Source organism: Gymnoscopelus microlampas, assembly GCF_963454915.1.
Source record: "Gymnoscopelus microlampas genome assembly, chromosome: 13".
NCBI classification, from domain to species: Eukaryota; Metazoa; Chordata; class Actinopteri; order Myctophiformes; family Myctophidae; genus Gymnoscopelus; species Gymnoscopelus microlampas.
This window is the reverse complement of record NC_139950.1, coordinates 20,985,986-21,005,694: the sequence shown is the minus strand read 5'-3', so window position 1 is coordinate 21,005,694 and position 19,709 is coordinate 20,985,986. Positions and strand designations below refer to the sequence as shown.

Genomic DNA, 19,709 nt, shown 5'->3' with positions numbered 1-19,709 from the left:
CCAGGGGGATCCTATATAGCATAATGTGTGTAATGCTATAATTTAGTGCACGTTACCAGGCTTCCTGCAGTGTGTGTGGAGGAATGGAGCCAGCCTATACTATGCGGATGATGACACTCCCCTTCAGATGAAATGACCCCGAGGGGAGCACACATGATGGCGTGCATGGTGATGGCTTCCCCCGGTCATTCTGGGCTCGCCTCTTGGGGGCTGTTATTGATTGGTTTTATGCCTTCACCCCCACCCCAGCCCCCCTGGTCACCGGGCTGATGATGATGCTCTGCCTGATGGCTGATGGGTACATTAAGACACGCCATGGGAGAGGAATTATCAGAGTTAAATGATCTCTGAGGGACTGTATATGGTGTGTTGGGAGAAAACTGATAGGGTGTCATTTGATTGACTGCTCTCTCTGTCTGTCTGTCTGTCTGTCTGTAGGCCTGTCACAATTATTACATAATCTACTAATCGCAATTATTTTATATAATCGCAATTATTTTTTCATAATTGTCAATTCCATGTTAAAAAATGTCATATACTTTTTTTTTTAAATAGTGGAAATAGCAGATCTATAAGCTCAAAACGCATCGCATCGCGATGCGTTTTGAGCTTATAGATCGGCTATTTCCACTATTAATGTTTATTTTTAAGTATAAAGCAATTAAATATGTATTATTTGTCACATCTGCAACTTTTGTTTACGAAAGCTAAAAAGCCAAACAGAAATGTAATTTTTATTCATAATGTTCCATTCATTTTCAACGGTAGAAACACAATGAAATCGTTAATCGCAATTATTTGAGTGATAATTAATCGTCAACTTAAATTTGTAATCGTGACAGCCCTATCTGTCTGTCTGTCTGTCTGTCTCACTCTCTCCTTCTCTCCTGCTATGCACAGAAGTATGCATGCACACACCACTCACTCACTCACTCACACACACACACACACACACACACACACACACACACACACACACACACACACACACACACACACACACACACACACACACACAGAGAGAGACGACAGCGATGATGCCTTTTGAATATTATTACAGTCAGTTTGTCGCCGTCTCCCCTCCTGCCTGACAGTTAATTTAAGCCTGGAATAATGTCAGCGGAATAATTCGGTGCCATTCTCCTCCTCCTCTCTCTCTCTCTCTTATCTCCCCCTGGTCCTGTCTGCTGGTTAGCCTATAGAATGATGTCACCTGTCTCATGGGGTCTTATTAGGGCCATTATGGCCTCTCTGCCTTCAGCATGCGGGTCTGCTGCAGACTGGGAGAGAGGGATGATGGCTGACGCTGAAGGGAGATCCAGGCAAAAGGTTCCATGGGTTGTTTTCAGGCGATCTTTGACCTCTTTAGGCCATGGAGTGAACGTGTGTGATGCTACGTGTCATCCCTCCCTCTCTGCCTTCCTTTGCCATCACTCACCTTCCCTCACTACAGCCTATCCACAGTGGTGTAAAGTAACTAAGTACATTTACTCAAGTACTGTGCAAGTACCATTTTTTGGTATTTTTACTTTAGTGGAGTATTTCCAATTTTCAATACTTTTACTCCACTACATCTCTGAGGAAAATATTGTACTTAAATACTCCTCTACAATTATTTGAACACTTTATTTACTAGTTACTTTTTAGATTTAGCTTTTTATTACGAAACAGCATTAACCACTTAAGGTCTATATATATTTCAGCTATTTGAAAATAGCCGATCTACATGTTCACAACGCGTCGCACCACGACACGTTGTGAGCTTGTAGATCTGCTATTTTCAAAAGATTTCTATGCATTTTGAAAACTTGAAATGGGACATTTCTGCACGATGAGTACTTTTACCTTTGGTCCTTTAAGTACATTTTGACGCCAATACTTTTGTACTTTTACTCAGGTAAATTTCTAATATCGAACTTTTACTTCTAACAGAGTATTTCTACATTGCAGTATTGATACTTTTACTTAAGTTAAAAAAAATCCATCCTGCCAGCTGTAGCGCGTTGGCATCAGGATGCCCGGCGCTGGCGAGGAGTGCGCTTGCAGGTGCCCTTAGCAAGTGGGTTGTGTCGGCCAGCTGTTCCCGCGCCTCCCGCAAGTGTCTGTCTGTCTGTCTGTCTCGTCCGTCTGTCCTGTCTAGCTGGCGCTTAAAGGGATGGTGGTGCGTGGACGGCGCGGTGACTGACAAGCGCAATGCCCGTGTGTGTTGATGCCGTTCGGGGCTCCAGCTGTGGAATCACCATACCGTTTACGGTGCCCATGCCTGTTAGCGACGATTGGCACATTAGAGTGAGACTGGATGATACCTGATGTTTACACAGGAAGTTACCTGGCAGGTACAAGGGCTATGCTGGCACTATGTTCCACTGAGCGACTTACTATGGTACCATTTGATGTGCTTTGATTGTTTTGCGTGCGATGCGGATTCATCCGCAAACCAAACAAAAACGATGTGATCGGTATTATATTGATAAGTAGGTCATTCAGGGGAACAGAAACTGTGAATGTCCCCAATTGTCCCCTTTATCCGTTTGTTGTAACTCCGAGAGAGAGTACAAATGTAACCAAATGGACCCTTTCAGGTACATTTGGACCCGCTCAGATTTAAATGATGACTGAGTTGTTTACTACAGTGGTTCTCAAACCTTTTCATGTCAAGGACCTCCGAATTGATAAATATTTGGCCGCGGACCCCCATCTGAAAATGTGTCGTGCCAGGGACCCCCAGAAGCAAAGATTTGAGTTATCTATAGGATTTGAGTTATCTGCTATTTTTGAAAAATCATGAACATTTTTGTTCATGATTTTTCAAAAATAGCAGATCGCCGCGCTATGAGCTTGTATATCTGCTATTTTTGAATAGCCAAATTATAAAAGGTTAAAGTGGTTACATTTATTGTGATTCGATATTAACACATTTAGCTGGGGACCCCCTGGAACCCCCTCAAGGCCCCCCCGGGTGGTCCCCGGGCCGCACTTGGAGAACCAATGGTTTTTACTGCGTCTTTCCTCTTCCATTGTGGAGGTTTGCCTTTACAGTACGGCATGTTGGACGCTGGCCTGAGTCCCCGCAGAGGGACACAGGCCTATTAACCGTCAGCCCAAAGTGGGTCAGATGGGAGCAGAGCATGTGAACAAAGCATGTCACTGTTCTCTACTGCTACAGGACAATGGATCCAGGTTTTCCCCTTCGCCACGCCGTCACTTGTTCTCTGCACTATAGGACGCTGCAGGGTCCGGGTTTTCCAGCTCACCGTGAATTCCCATGGTGGAAACACTTTAATGTGGTCACAGTGTAAAGAATCTGATGGCGTTAGGCCTTGCTGTTCCCTGTCTTTTGTGTGTGTGTGTGTGTGTGTGCGCGGGCGCATACAGCAGTGGTTCTCGAACTTTTTCATGTCAAGGACCCCCAAAATTATGTATTTGGCCGCGGACCCCCATCGCAAATATTTTGTTCCAGGGACCCAGAAGCAAAGATTTGAGTTGCAAATGTTCGCTTAAAAATATATTTAGAGGTTTGTACAAATTTTCATTTTTTTCCCAAAAAAAATAGCTCACTTGGTGCCGCGCTATGAGCTTGTATATCTGCTCTGTACATCTGGGGTCCCCGGACCCCACTTTGAGAACCAATGGTATACAGTATGTATGTGCATGAATGAATGAATGACAGTACAGAATTGTGAGACCTTAAAGGCAATTAAAGGACACAGTGGGACCGAGGACGACATGGCCAGTGCAGGAACCATTATAATAATCATTTAATTTGCATGCATGCATACATTAAGAGTTTAATTTGCATCAATTAAATGAAGTCTGCTCCCACCATAACTTTAGCAAAGCAAAAACCTAAGCAAAATGATCGACAGGAATGAAAATAAATCAGTTAATAACCACTTTCTGCACTCCTTGCGATTTGCGAGGAACTGGATTCGAATCCGACTCCCACCAGAGTCATGTCTTTGCATGTCTCTCTCTCACTCTGCCATCATCGGGGTCCCGTCTCTCTACCTGAATAAGGCAGTGCCAACGGTATACTGTATATATAGGAGTTTTAAGCTTAAAAAAAATCAGCTGACACATCACTGCTGTGTGTGCAAAGAGGTGTCATTGTGGTGAAGGAGGAGAGTGCATTGTGTGCCTGAGAGAGAGACGATACATCTTCCCACTCATCATTTATAGTTGGAGCTCCCAGGTGTGACGCTATAGCTTTATTCTCGCCTGACTGCTTATAAGGAGTTATTAATCCATTACGACCGGGAACGCATCTGCGTCTGCGAGCTTGTAGATCTGCTATCTTTGAAAAATCTTTGAGAGTATACAGTATATATGTGTGTGTGTGTGTGTGTGTGTGTGTGTGTGTGTGTGTATGTGTGTATATTTTTTTTAAGTGAACATTTTTAACTCAAATCTTTGCTTCTGGGGGGTCCCTGGAACAACATATTTTGAGATGGGGGTCCTTGACATGAAAAAAGTTTGAGAACCGATATTTTAGCAACATTCGGTTTTTCAAAAAACTGTTTAGAAGACATTTGTAGAATCCACCAGAAGCACAGATTTGAGATTAAAATGTTCACTTTAAAAAATACATTTTCAAAGATTTGGCACACATTTTCACGATTTTTCAAAAAAATAGCAGATCTACAAGCTTGTAGCACGGCACTCGGTGCCGCGCTACGAGCTTGTAGATCTGCTATTTTTTTAATAGCCAAAGAAATCCAAAAAATAACACGGACACATCCCCGGTCTTAATGGATTAATAGAGAACAGCTTGGCCTATATTGTTTGTCCTTTTGACCAGAATGTATTCATCTGGTTCCGGAGGAGGATGCACACCTGTGACCGACTGAATGCATGCCTCCCACCTCTCTGCTTTTAACGCCTGTTATAGCGTATCAGAATTCTGTGTGTGGGGTCCGCAATTGCTCATTGTGGGAGTGGTGCATGTCTGATGTGTGAGGAGTTGTCCTCCAAAAACAGAAAACGCTGGCTGCCTGCTTGCCTTTCACTCCCACACAGACGAGGAGGCGACGCTTACTCGGTCTTGCTGAGGTGCGTGTCTCCTTTGCAAGGTGATTGATGAGGGGTGTGGCAGATTGCTGAAGGACAGATCATCTGGCTTGGTGACGCATAAGAATTTACACTTTGAAAATCCAGAGCGTTCATTTAACTCAGAGAATGTACAAATGTAACCAAAGGGCAGTGGTGTAAAGTAAAGTACATTTACTCAAGTACTGTACTTAAGTACAATTTTGAGTATTATTTTTTACTTTACTGGAGTATTTCTATACATCTTGGAGGTAAATATTGTACTTTTTCTCCACTACGATTATTTGAAAACTTTAGTTACTAGTTACTTTACAGATATAAATTATTACATTATAAAACATACATTAACCACTTTAGCCTTATTTTATACCATAGGCTATACCATAGGCTCAAAACGCGTCGCATCACGATGCGTTTTGAGCTTATAGATCTGCTATTTCCACTATTTTTGGAAAATGACATTTTTTAACATGGAATTAATTATGACGATTATGCAAAAATAATTGTGATTATATAAAAAATTGCGATTAGACGATTATGTAATAATTGTGACAGGCATACACTCAAATGGATGAATGAACACTGAGGATACTGGAGGCTGAAGTGCAGACACAATCTGAACAACGTGGAGGTGGCAAAAGGGAGGTTATCCTCAACAAGGTCAAGGGTCGAGAGGTTATCATCGGGGGCAGCTGAGAAAGGAGGGGGTCCAACGTAATTGAGTCGTTTGAGAAACTGAGTATTGATTACAGAGGAACAGGCACAATTTAAGACTTCATTTATATGCAAGCAAAGTCAATACGCCACTCACACGTATGGGACGTGCATGTCAGGCAATATGAATTTGTTCCTAAGCAAATTACTTGGAAAATAATGGTTAGATGATGACATTCTAAATTGCAAATCGGTTGTTGCCATTAGTGACGTTTAATTGTTAGAGGACGGTATAGGGTATGTGATATTTTTTTCAGGTTAAAACAAAACTTTTAAATGTTAAAAGGTTAAAGCTATATCCTATGATAGTACATGCTGTTCAGTAACAGGGGTCTCCTGGGCTCTTTAATAAACAGAAAATACATTTTCAGGTGGGTTGCCAATTTCAGCCAATCAGCTTCAATTTTATAGTGTTCCAGTTCTAATTTGGTCTGCCCATTTATTTGAGTCATTACTTCCAGTTGCACTTGTTCATCCTGTATCCTGTATGAGTTAATTGACTTGTTGGTGTGACTGACCACAAAGCCTTGGTTTTTAATGCCCCACTCCCCCCGCCCTACCGCCAAGCGCTCTGTTCCTATAGATCAGTGGTTCTCAAACCTGTTCATGTCAAGGACCGCCAAAATGATATGTATTTGGCTGCGGACCCCCATCTCAAAATATTTTGTTCCCGGGACCCCCAGAAGCAAAGATTTGAGTTACACAGGGTCCCCACGGTCATGAAATTCCTGGAAATATTTTGAAATTAAAAAAATAATAATCCAGTACTGGAAAAGGTTTGGAATTGATCAAACTTCATCAAAGGTCCTGGAATTTATCAAGGGTCCTGGAAAAATATTTGTCTATGCATTGTTTTTGGCTATTGATTTTTTTTAATACAAAACCTTTTCATAAATATGTATAACATTACACGAAATATGTAACATATGTAGTTTTTCGCCGAACAGGCTGTGTAACACCCCATCCGCACTGCCAGCGATGCGACGCGACGCGAGCGGGCGATGAAATCTCATTAAAATACATGTTTTTGAATGAGACCGTCCTGACCTACCGCAAGCGACAACGAACCGTGCAACGACGTCGTCCACCCCTCCTATTTTCGCTCGCAGGCTCTATTTGAGCGAGGTTTCGCGGCTGTGCCCCACCCCCAAACACTTTTTATTGTTTTTTATTTATTTATTTTGCTACACTGCTTATCTTTGGGCATTGTACATAGGAGTAAGAGACACATTATTGCGCTGAATGATTGTTATATAGGCCTGGAAATTGGGCTAAATATTCTGGAAAAGTTTTGGAAAAGTTTTGGAAATTCATTGCTAAAAATGTGTGGGGACCCTGGTTACAAATGTTCGCTTTAAAAAAATATATATCCAAAGATTTGCAAAAATGTTCACGATTTTTAAAAAATAGCAGATCTACAAGCTCATAGTGCGGCACTCGGTGCCGCGCTATGAGCTTGTAGATCTGCTATTTTTGAATAGCCAAAGTATATAAAAGGTTAAAGTGGTTAAAATGAATGTGATGCTTTATTAACACATTTTTCTGGGGACCCCCTGGAACCCCCCCCAAGGACCCCTGCTCCTATAGATCACGTGTTTTCAACTCCAAATCCGCTATAGTGCTTTTTTGTAATGCATTTATAACTTCCCCATTTTCATGTTCCTCTGGGCAGCTTACTGATAATACTGATATCGATGTCATGGTTGACAGTTTTAACAGCAGCTGGCTGACAGTCCTGGAATGCTCTATTCCACCGTTCAAAACTAGAATCCCAAAATACGACCCAAATCCGTGGCTCAATGAGCACAACCCGGTCAGTCAAGAGAAAACGTAAGTGATTGTGACATAGCGTCACAATCACTTTAACCACTTAGCTTTAGTTATTCAAAAATGATGAGCTTGTAGATCTGCTATTTTTGAAAAATCTTGAAAATGTGTGCATATCTTTGAATATATATATTTTTTAAAGCGAACATTTTGAATTCAAATCTTTGCTTCTGGGGGTCCCTGGCACAAAACCTTTTCAGATGGAGGTCAAATGTATATCAATTTAGGGGCCCTTGGCATGTAAAAGGTTGAAAACCACTGAACTAGAACCATCATCAGAAAATGTGAAGAACCAACTGACATTCTTCATCAATAAAGTGGTAAATATTGGCCTCCAGATTCCATCCACCACTAATGACACTTCAATCTCACCCTGCATTCCAGCTCCTCTACATCAGTTCGAACCTACAACCCAGTCAGAACTCACCAAAACTACCGTATATCACAAATGAAATCCTCATCCTGCAATTTGAACACAATTCCAACTTCTCTGCTAAAAGAGGTAATTGTAAAAGTCTGTCCAGCATCCTCACCATAATTAACCACTCCATAGTCTCTGGTTCTGTCCCATCTTATTTTAAACATGCTTTAGTTCACCCTTTTGTAAAGAAACCCAGTCTCGCTCTTCTTTTCCTCTAGCCTGGGTCCATACTAGGGTTTAACATTTTCCGGGAAATATCTAATTTTAATTCCCGGGAATTTTCAGACCTTTTCCCGGGCTTCCCGGGAATTCCCGTTAAAGGGTAAAAAAAAAAAAGTGCCCACTATTAAATGCATTTATATACTTAAATAGCCAATTTTACATCGAGGTGCCCAAATGTCCCTATTGTGTCCAGTGTCCACCTATGAACTTGCACTAATAATGACTTAAGTTGATTTTTTAAATCAAATAAATATAATATATAAATATAATATAGTGCCCTGGCGGAGATCTGCCCTGTTGCGCAAGCAGCGGGTGAAGACGATTAACTTAAACGAGGAGCTGCGCTGTGCAGCCAAAACGCACTCAAACAATGTCAAACTCTAGCTGCTGAAATAAACGTTCCATTTGTATCATTATTGACAAGAGAACAGAACATGGATGTTGTTTGCAAAATGATTATTTATTTATTGTCCATCAGAGCGCCGGTGAGGTCACAGCTTATCTCTACTTTTGTAGGATATTGATTTGATAGCCTAAACTTGTAATTTGTTTGCAGTTATTAATTTATATTAGGCTAGGCTACTTGCTGGATATTAAGACTCCATTTTGGGATGTCGGCTGTATGTTGTCAAATGTATTAATCTATATTTTGTTGTTGATCAAATGTCGGGTTTTGTAGTGTGATTTTGATGTGCACGCGCTGCCGCCCGCTGCCACTGACAATCAATGAGACAGACAGCTGTTGTGCAGTTCACTTGTTGGGTAGTTAGTAAATGGTAGTTTGAACGTTCTAAAATGCAAGTGTAGGTAGGGTAGGCTACATTAATGATGATAAAACAATCGGACCACATCGGTCTAATAGCCTACTTTCGCTCTCTCTCTCTCTTGCTCTCTCTCCAGCTCTCCCGTCTCTCTATCAAAAGCATTGCTTGGCTTGCGCGCATTTTAAGCTGGAATATAGGCTCGAAAAAAAAACCTACCCACTGTTTATGCAGCGTTTCACTTGATGTTGAATATCAACTAGTCAACTGGTGTCTACCGTATTGACAGCAGAGGAAACGTTGAAATCAGCGTGCGCAGGGCAGACATGGGGCATCACGCCCACTTGTGTTTTAATTTGTTCATTACTGTTACATTCAGTGCGTCACATATTGGTTCACAACGGGACGATGGGACCCTGCCCTGGTCGGCAACGCGGCAAGTAACTTGGCTAATTATAATAGTAATTCCTCCGCGCTGTAGATAGGCCTTTCTACTAATTAGTATTCATTTCTAACAAAAAAAAAGAAAAAACGGGATCCCGGGAACCGGAGTCAGTTCCCGGGACGGTAAATAACCTCGGGATTCCCGGGATTCCCGTATCCCGGGAATCCCGGTGTTAAACCCTAGTCCATACCATAGACCCCGCCCACTCTCTGAGTGGACTGCCTCTTGGTCTGGAGTTGTAAATGTGAACCTAAGACTTCTCCGGTACAAAATGTGTTTTCCAATGAGAGGCGGAGGTGGGCGTGGGGATCCCTTAGGATTGGTTTAGGGAATTTCTAATCCCCTCCCCTTGTAATCCTCGACACTGGAGCCAATTTCTGATGTCAAACATACATACAGTACACCGCCTGCAGTTGGTGCAGAATGCGCGGCTGTCAGACTCATTGCTGGGACTAGGAGATCAGAGCACATACAACCCCGGTACTAGCTGCACTGCACTAGCTGCCTGTCACCTTTAGAATAGATTTAAAGATTTTATTGTTAACTTTTAAATCTCTTAACGGCCTGGCACCTCAATATCTAGCTGAGCTGCTGGAACCCTCTGTGCCTGTCCGTAGCCTGAGGTCCTCTGATTCGGCTCGTTCTAGGCTATGGAGACCAAGGGTGACCTTGGTCACTTTGCCATCAGGGCCCATAGACTCTGGAACTACCTCCCAAAATTGGACCTCAGGCTTGCTAGATCATAACCATTTTTAAATCTGAAGGATCTGAATTCATAAAAAAGCTAAGTCAGAAATTGATGCATCTATTCCTGGCAGATGTTGCTGTCTTGTAATCCTACTTTCCCCCCAAATTGTGTATGATTTACTATTTGATTTTATGTTTTTAAGCACTTTGTAACTTAATTTAAAAAGGTGCTATATAAATAAAGTGTATTATTGGGATTCTAGTTTTGAATGGTGCAGGAGAGGATTCCAGGATCGTTAGGCAGCTGCTGTTAAAACTGTCAACCATGACATGGATATCAGTATTATCGGTAAGCTGCCCAGAGGAACATGAAAATGGGGAAGTTATAAAGGCATTACAAAAAGCACTATAGCGGATTTGGAGTTGAAAACACGTGATCTATAGGAGCAGAGTGCTTGGGGGTATAGGGTGGCGGGGCATTTACTAAACAGCTGGAGAGACACCCTATAGCAGTGGTTATCAAACTTTTTTGTGCCCAGGACCCCCAAATAGACACTTATTAGCCCGCGGACCCCCATTTGAAAAGATAAGCCAGGGACCCCCATAATAAAAGATTTTTACGGCTCTCTAGCAGTGATTCTCAACCATTTTAACTTCAAGGACCCCCAGTTTGACATGCATTAGGCTACGGACCCCCATTTAATGGCATTTCTATCTCTGGGACCCCAATTCACATTGTAAAATCAATGTTAAATTAACTGAGAGTGTACAAATGGAACCAAATGGACCCTAACGGGTCCATTTGGTTCCATTTGTACACTCTCAGAGTTACAGACCCATAAGGGCCCATTTGGTCCCTGTCCATCATTTAGCTGGGGACCCCCTGGAACCCCCTCAAGTACCCCTGGGGGTCCTCGGACCCCACTTTGAGAACCAATGCCCTATAGCAATATATTATTTTGATCATTTTGAAGTGTTTAGGGATGCTTTTGTTCATGACCATTGTTATCGTTCAATTAACTCTTAACCTATAAGCTAACCTATTAAAATGTATTATTTAGAATTAATTATTTTACTCAGGGCCCAAAATGAACCCCCACCAGGACTGCATTTGAGATTGTGCTGGAGTGATTTGCTGTCACAATCTACCAGATCTGCCATTGTGTGTGTCGTCGACTCGAAAGTTTCGATCGATGCAAAACAAAAATATTGATTTGGATCATTTTAATGCAAAGCATTTTTATTTAGCAAAAATACATTGTTTTGAAATGACAGCATCATCACAGCTTGGCAACCTCCTGAAGTGCAAAAGGTTCCTTCTTTTCTTGCAATACATGTATAAGGCAGTGAATCATAACATTATTGTAGATCTGTTATTTTGGCTATTTTCACTATTTTTGACTGAGACTGTTGTATGACAAAGCAAAGAATAGTGGTTAATCTGACTAATCAATTTAATCAATTATAAAAAGAGATATTACGATTATTTTGTGTTTTTTTTTGTTTAGTTTTGGTATTGTCAAGCCTGCATTTGATAGAGATAGTGGAGAGAGACAGGAAATGGCAGGAGAGAGGACATGCAGCAAAGGGCCTCCAGTTGGATTCAAACCCGGGTTGGCTTCACAAGGAGTCCAGCTGCAATGTCTTTTTTTGTGAAATTTGTGAAATTTTCTGAGTTAGTAAAACAGAGGCTGGTTGTGTGTCAGCCAATCACATTCTCGGCTATGGGATCGAAATGCAATGGCACTGCTTTGTGTCAGCATCCACACACTGAGGCAGTGCCGAAGCACATTTATGTTACTGCATAGCAGCCTATTTATTCATATACATATTTTAGTGTACTTTAGTGTAAGTTTAAAACGAGAACATTTGTTATTCACCGTCCGGCCGTCATCCTGAATTAGATTCAGAACAGAGCAGTAGCCCTTAGTGTCCAGTAAAGATTGAACTTTTAGAGACTTTTTGACATAAAAATACACATTCCATCTATTATTAATCATATCTCTGCGCTCAGGATGCTGTTTTCACGATCCGCTATCCGTTCATGGAAATTCCCCGCTGTTCCACTGGCTGTGACCCTCTCCGTCGCTCACCTTGATTTGTCCATCCGCTCAGCAGCAGAGAAAAAAAGCAGTGTATTTTTCTGCAAATACCGGGGTCCGGTAGAATCGGGAAGGAAAAAATTGTCCGGCCGCAATCCCCCATCCCAGAGCTATGGCCGTTTGAATGTGGCATGTTTTTTGAAAAACACTTTGAAAAAACAACAGAAAAACACTTTGAAAAAACAACAGAAAAACACTTTGAAAAAACAACAGAAATCAGAGATAATGTGACTTTTGTGAATCCTTTAACATGAATGAAGGCATGAAGCTTTTTCTTTGTGTTCACATGATTTCTGGGTGTACTCTTCTTCAGTGGTGCTTGGATCATTCACAGCCCCCCCACCAAAAAAAAACAATCAATTACGTCCTTGGCAGTGAATTATAAGACAATAATAAATCCTGACGGCTAATCAACCCCCCCCCCCCCCCTCTCTCTCTCTCTCTCTCTCTCTCTCTCTCTCTCTCTCAAAAGGGCCTTGCAAACCAAGGCAGCCAAAACCCGACCCTTGCATTTTAAATCATACCCTTTGATTGACTGGTGATATGAACATAACTGACACAAGGAATTAATAACCAGACTGTGGATTACAGATTTGAATGACAGCAATCAGCAGTTCAGAATGAAGTGTGGGATCCTTACGAGAATGGGGGCATTATACGTCGTTCCCTCCTGTTGCAGTGTTGATGATCTGACTGTGTGTGTCTGACCATGAGATTGGGCACCGGAGTGGCTTGGAGCAGACGGCGGTGGTCCTTGTTTTCCGAGGTTCTGCTCCAACCTTTCTGAAAACGCGCTCCCTGCTCAATTCAACATATCTGCCCTCTCTGCTCCGTGCTTTGCGCCCACTCAGCTTGCTCTGCCACGGATACTGTATGCTCGAAAACTGTGAAAAACATGTTTTTCATTTCAGCTGGTATTTAATCCATTAACACTTCACCTGCCAGAGTTATTTCAGATTTTTTGCTGTTGTCTGCCAGAGATTTTTCATTGAAATTTAAAAAGTACTCAGGAGCCGAGATACAGAATTTTTAAGTTTTGAGTTAACAAATCTTCGAGTGATTGGCAGGAATTGAGTTAAGACCGGGAACGCGTCTGTGTCATTTTAGATTTCTTTGGCTATTCAAAAATAGCAGATATACAAGCTCATAGCGCAGCACCGAGTGCTGCGCTATGAGCTTGGAGATCTGCAATTTTGGGGAAAATCGTGAAAATGTGTGAAAATCTTTGAATATATGTTTTTTAAAGCGAACATTTTTCACTCAAATCTTTGCTTCTGGGGATTCTACAAATGATCTTCTAAATCCTAACAGTTTTTTGGGAAAAATCATGTTGCTATATCAGTGGTCCTCAAACTTTTTTCATGTCAAGGACCCCCAAAATTATATGTATTTGGCCACGGACCCCCATCTCAAAATGTGTTGTTCCAGGGACCCCCCAGAAGCAAAGATTTGAGTAAAGAATGTTCGCTTTGAAAAATACATATTCAAAGATTTGCGCACATTTTCACGATTTTTCAAAAATAGCAGATCTACAAGCTCATGGCGCGGCACAAAAATAGCAGATCTACAAGCTCATGGCGCGGCACTCGGTGCCGCGCCATGAGCTTGTAGATCTGCTATTTTTGAATAGCCCAAAGAAATCTAAAAAATGATCCCGTTCTTAATGGATTAATGGTACCTGCCAGGTGAGCCACGTGCTTCTCGGTTATTCTATTAAACGTAAAAAAGTAATCAATAGAATAATTGGTGAGAAAATAATCAATATTTGCAGCCATATAAATCAGTTCTCGGGTATAAATCAAGCCTCTCCGTGTGAGCAACATGATCGTGGCTGATTTACTGAGTGAGATGGGAGAGACGAAGGAGACAAAGACCTCCTCTGCGTTTTTTCCCTTTAGTGCTGCTCTGATGTCAGGGCTCTGGTGCTCAAGGCTATTCATCAAGTGTGCTTTTCATTGACTCCCAAAAAAAGAAAGAGAGAGATAACTACTTCTTCAAGTAGCCGCCGCTGGTGGAATGGTGGAAAATGATACAGTTCAGTGGGAACGCATCTGTGTCACTTTTTTATTTCAGCTAAAAAACATTATTTTACACTTTGGCTATTAAAAAATAGCAGATCTACAAGCTCATAGCGCGGCACCGAGTGCCACGCTACAAGCTTGTACATCTGCTGTTTTTGAAAAGTCGTGAAAATGTGTGCAAATCTTTGAATATATATCGTTTTAAAGCGAACATTTTTAACTATTCTTTTTTTTCCCAGTTTGAGCACCACTTTTTTAACAAGCAACATGATAACTACTTCAAGTAGCCGCTGGTGGAACGGTGGAAAAATTATAGTTACAACAATTCAACAGGAATGTTCACCATTATCTATTATAGCCAGTGATTGATTGTTGGAGATACATTTTAACTGGAAGATGTTCTCTTGTCTTATTTCAATAAAATGAAATAAAATCCTAATAATAATATCAAAGGAATCTCTCAGAAGAATCTCCTTGACCTTTTGTGTTCTCTGACAGGAGTGATTTGCATGGAGCAAAGAGCAGTGGTTCTGAACTAGGGCTTGTATATCGTCTCTGTCGGGCAGAAGCCTTGTACCTCCATATTTGTGTGTGTGTGTGTGTGTGTGTGTGTGTGTGTGTGTGTGTGTGTGTGTGTGTGTGTGTGTGTGTGTGTGTGTGTGTGTGTGTGTGTGTGTGAGAGTGAGACTGTGTGTATCCAGATACTACAACTGTTTTTGAACATTCCAGTCAAGCAGTGTTAATTTTGATAGCAAATGTCTTTTTTTTTAAATAACACACCATTTAGTTTTAGTCCTATTTTAGTCTTCTGAAATTGTTTAGTCTAGTCTTAGTCGACTAAATATCAAAATCTTAGTCTCTTAGTCAACAAAATGAACATTCCAGTCAAGTTGCATTGGTAAATAAGTGTCATCTTCTTCTCTCCCTCCTTTGCGTTCCTCCACAAGTTTAAAAAACCTCTAAAGCGTTCTAAACATCGCTCATCAAGCTGCCAGGTATAAATTGCACTCCAGCAGTATTCTTCAGAAAGGCCTAATCGCCGCCACCAGAAGGGAAACAGATTGTGGAGGCCGGAGTTGGCGTGGAGACACTCCACTCTTTAAAAAGCACTAGATGATTTAAACTGATTTCTAAGCATGCCCTAAATATTTATAAACAGAAATATCAACCCGTCTCTCTTTACATTTGCCAGTTTGTTGACCATTTCCAGTCTGCTATCTGATTATGCAGTACATCTTGCTTGTTAATTCATATAACCACTGATCCCGCAGAAGCTCGCCGACGCCTTTTATAACGCAAGTCTCTACAAAGTGAAGGCCTTTCCTTTCTAATGCCTTGGCAGCGCCATAGCTACGAGCCTGTCTGTCACAATGCATACACACATTGCTGTTTAATCCTTTAAGACCGGGAACGCATCTGTGTCATTTTAAGATTTCTTTGGCTAATCAAAAATAGCAGATATACATGAGCTTGTAGATCTGGGGAAAAAAAGTGAAAATGTGTGCAAATCTTGGAATATATATATTTTTTTTAAAGCGAACATTTGTAAAATATTTTGTTCCAAAGATTTGAGTTACAAATGTTCGCTTTAAAAAAATATATATTCAAAGATTTGCACACATTTTCACAATTTATTTTCTTAAAAAATAGCAGATCTACAAGCTCATAGCACGGCATTAGCTTGTAGATCTGCTATTTTTGAATAGCCAAAGAAATGTTAAAATGACACAGATGCGTTCCCGGTCTTAATGGATTAATTGGACCGTGCCGTCTAACGACGACACCCCCCCGAATGAGATTTCAAAGCGTATTTATTCTACAATCCAACAGTAGGTGGTTATCCTTCATAATGAGCATTTGGTCCCATTTGTGACATTCCCTCAAAGCGAGCACAAATTGAGCCATAAATATTCATGTATCCAGACCATCAACAGGACTACTTGTCAATATGTGTGCAGTGCCTATAACAAGCTTGTCTAAAAGGCTTGATTTCTACATCGCTGTGCACTGTGTCGCGTGGCTCTGCGGCGCGTTGTGAGCTTGTAGACCGGCTATTTCCAATAAGCGACACCGGTGCACATCTAAGCAGTGGTGTAAAGTAACTAAGTACATGTAGTCAGTACTGTACTTAAGAACAATTTTTAGGTATTTTTTACTTTACTGGAGTATTTCCAATTTTCAATACTTTTACTTCTACTCCACTGCATCTCAGAGGCAAATATTGTACTTTTACTCCCTTACAATAATTTGAAAACTTTAGTTACTTTGCAATTATCAATTATATTATAAAACATACTGTACATTAACCACTTCAGCCCTATTGTATACAGAGGCTATTTGACAATAGCAGATCTACAAGCTCACAACGCGTCACATCGCGACGCGTTGTGAGCTTGTAATCGGCTATTTTCAAACCTTTTAGTACTTTTACTTTTGGTACTTTAAGTACATTTTGATACCAATACTTTTGTACTTTTTACTCAAGTACATTTTTAATTCCGGACTTTTACTTGTAACGGAGTATTTCTACATTGCAGTATTGATACTTTTACTTAAGTAAAAAAAGAGCACTTTTTCCACCACTGCAACTAAGTATAAAGCAGGCTTCATACACCAGTGTTGTGTATAGGCAGAGATCAGAGGGTAAAGGGAGGATCGGGTGCTAAACAGTGATAAGATGGATTGTGGTCATGTGACACCGTGAGGAAGGGGAGAGAGCAGAGAGTTGATTCCCAGTCTGTCACACTCTGGCCTTTTCTCACCATCTCAGACTGCTCTATCTACTCATTAGTCTCTTCTCTTCCTTCACTATCTCACTCTCTCTCTCTCTCTCTATCTCTCTCTCTCTCTCTCTCTCTCTCTCTCTCTCTCTCTATCTTTGTTCATGTCTGTCTTGATCTACCTCCCCATCCCTCTGTATCTGTGTCTCTTCGTCTGCCTGTCTCTCTCTCTCTCTCTCTCTCTCTCTCTCTCTCTCTGCCCTAGTTTGTCTCTCTGTCTTTGCAGCGATTGTCTCTGTAATTCTTGCTCTCTTGTTGCATTCTACTCGGTGGGCACGGTCCACTGTCCTGTCCTATCCTTTCTTTCTCTCTTCCTCCTCTCTCTGTCTCTCTCTCCCTCCCTCCCCCTCACTGTGTGTGTGTGTGTGTGTCTGTGTGTGTGTGTGTGTGTGTGTGTGTGTGTGTTTGTATTACTATACTTGTGAGGACCAAACGTCCCCATAAGTATAGTCGAATATGAGAAATAGATCATTTTCTTGGTCCTCACAAGAGAAATTGTTATTTTATGGTTGAAAAAGGATTTTTAGGGATAGGTTTACAATTAGAAAAAGATTCAGGTTGAGGTTAGGTTTAGGATGAGACCTTTTAGAGGTTAGGTTTAGGGGCTTGGGGTTAGATTTTCCCCTATTTCATACTTGGTTGTACGGCGATGTCAAACACTGGAAAATAGCAGATCTACAAGCTCACAACGTCTCGCAGCGCGACACGTTGTGAGCTTGTAGATCTGCTATTTTCCGGCTTTAGACTTGCGGTTAAAAATGCCCCAAAGAAATCAGAAATCAATCATAAAATTGGCTTCCTAAAATGTTGATGTCCTCACAAGTATAGTAATACAAACGTGTGTGTGTGTGTGTGTGTGTGTGTGTGTGTGTGTGTGTGTGTGTGTGGCTCGCTCTCACTGCTCTGACCTGGATATTCGTCCTCTGACACACTGTGGGACTTGGCTGCCGTCCACAAAACAACAAGATTCCTCTTGTTTACGGGGCATACAGTGCATCCATCCACCATCACATGGAACAGCAATGGATTTTTTTTTGTAGAAGTCATACAACACAAGAATGTACAGTACATAATAATACATTTTATATGTAACGCACTTTATATTTGAACCAAATCTCAAAGTGCTAGTACATGTCATCATCTCATGTCATTTCTGTACATATGAATAAATATGTCATCATCAACCAAGATGTTTAACATTCAACACAAATAAAGTTTAACCACTTGAACACTATAGCGTCGGCAAAAATAACATGTCGCAAAGAGATAGTTCACCCCCAAAATGACCTTTTGTCTATATATTAGTCACCCTATGGAGACTTGAATTCATGGATATTTTTTGGTATTTTGTCGCATTCCTAAGCCAATAATTTGATGACCGGCAGCGGTTCCGGTAGGAGACACAAAGAGTCTCCTTTGTGGCTCCTACCGGAACCGCTGCCTACCGGTCCGCTGGTCATCACATTATTGGCTTAGGAATGCGACGAAAACAAAAACATATCTATGGATTCAAGTCTCCATGGGGTGACTAATCGATAGAAAAAGAAAAAAAAGTTGGGGTGGACTATCCCTTTAAAGTGGTTAAAGGCATTTATATGAATCTCTTGTTTCAGTGCGGGTCACGTTGCAGTTTGGACCTCGAGCAACTGCTCTGTTTTTCTTTCAGCCTTTGTTTGCTCATGTGCTTCACGTGGAAGGCGGCGTTGTGTTGAATGCTGTACTTTGATAACAACATCAGCAGTTTGTTGAGTGAGATTTATGATCAAATGCTGCTTTCTGTCTGTGGGGCTGTGCCTGGAGCGTGTGTGGTCCAGTCAATGTCCCCTTGTGTGTGTGTGTGTGTGTGTGTGTGTGTGTGTGTGTGTGTGTGTGTGTGCGAGCGCAGTGGTGGAAAGTAATTTCCAATACTTTTACTTATCCACTACAGCTCGGATCCAAATATTGCACTCCACTACATTTATTTGTAAACTTTATTTACTAACTACTTTGTAGATTCTGATTATTATAACACAACGTACATTAACCACTTCAGCCCTACATTTCGGCCATTTGAAAATAGCCGATCTACAAGCTCACAATTTGTTGCGATGCATTGTGAGCTTGTAGATCGGGTATTTTCAAACGATTTTTATACATTTGAAAACTTGAAATGGGACATTCTGCACAATGAGTACTTTTACTTTTGGTACTTTCAGTAAATTTTGATGCCAATACTTTTGTTCTTTTACTCAAGTACATTTTGAATTCCGGACTTTCACTTGTAACAGAGTATTTCTATATTGCAGTATTGATAACATTGTAGTACTTTTTCCACCACTGAGTGCGTGTGCGTGCGCACCCGCACGCTCTAAACTAAACCTTTTATACTTAAATCATTTATACTTAATTGCTACAATCTCACAATGGGTCACGCTACGATGCTTTGTGAGCTTGTAGATCGCCTATTTTTGGTGCAAGTATATAAATCAGGCATGAGCAGCCAAACCCTGAAGATGAATCCAGCCATTAGTGTCATATGGTGAACGCTCTGACATAGTCCGGGTCACACGGCCCGGGAGAACTTCAGCGGTGGAAGATATACAGCACGGGGGAATTAATTGGGAGCCACTTCAGTAGCTTTTCAAACATGAACCACAAATGGTGGAGTTTATGCTCCACTCTCCCTCACGTTCTTCAAACACAC

General features: G+C 41.3%; 1 protein-coding gene across 1 annotated transcript in view; it reads left to right on the top strand.

The window, feature by feature from the left end:
• Window positions 1-19,709, top strand: part of adgra1b (adhesion G protein-coupled receptor A1b) — a gene marked incomplete at its 5' end in the record, with an annotated part of 227,687 nt that overhangs the window by 27,909 nt on the left and 180,069 nt on the right. The gene's annotated exons all lie outside the window — the stretch shown is intronic.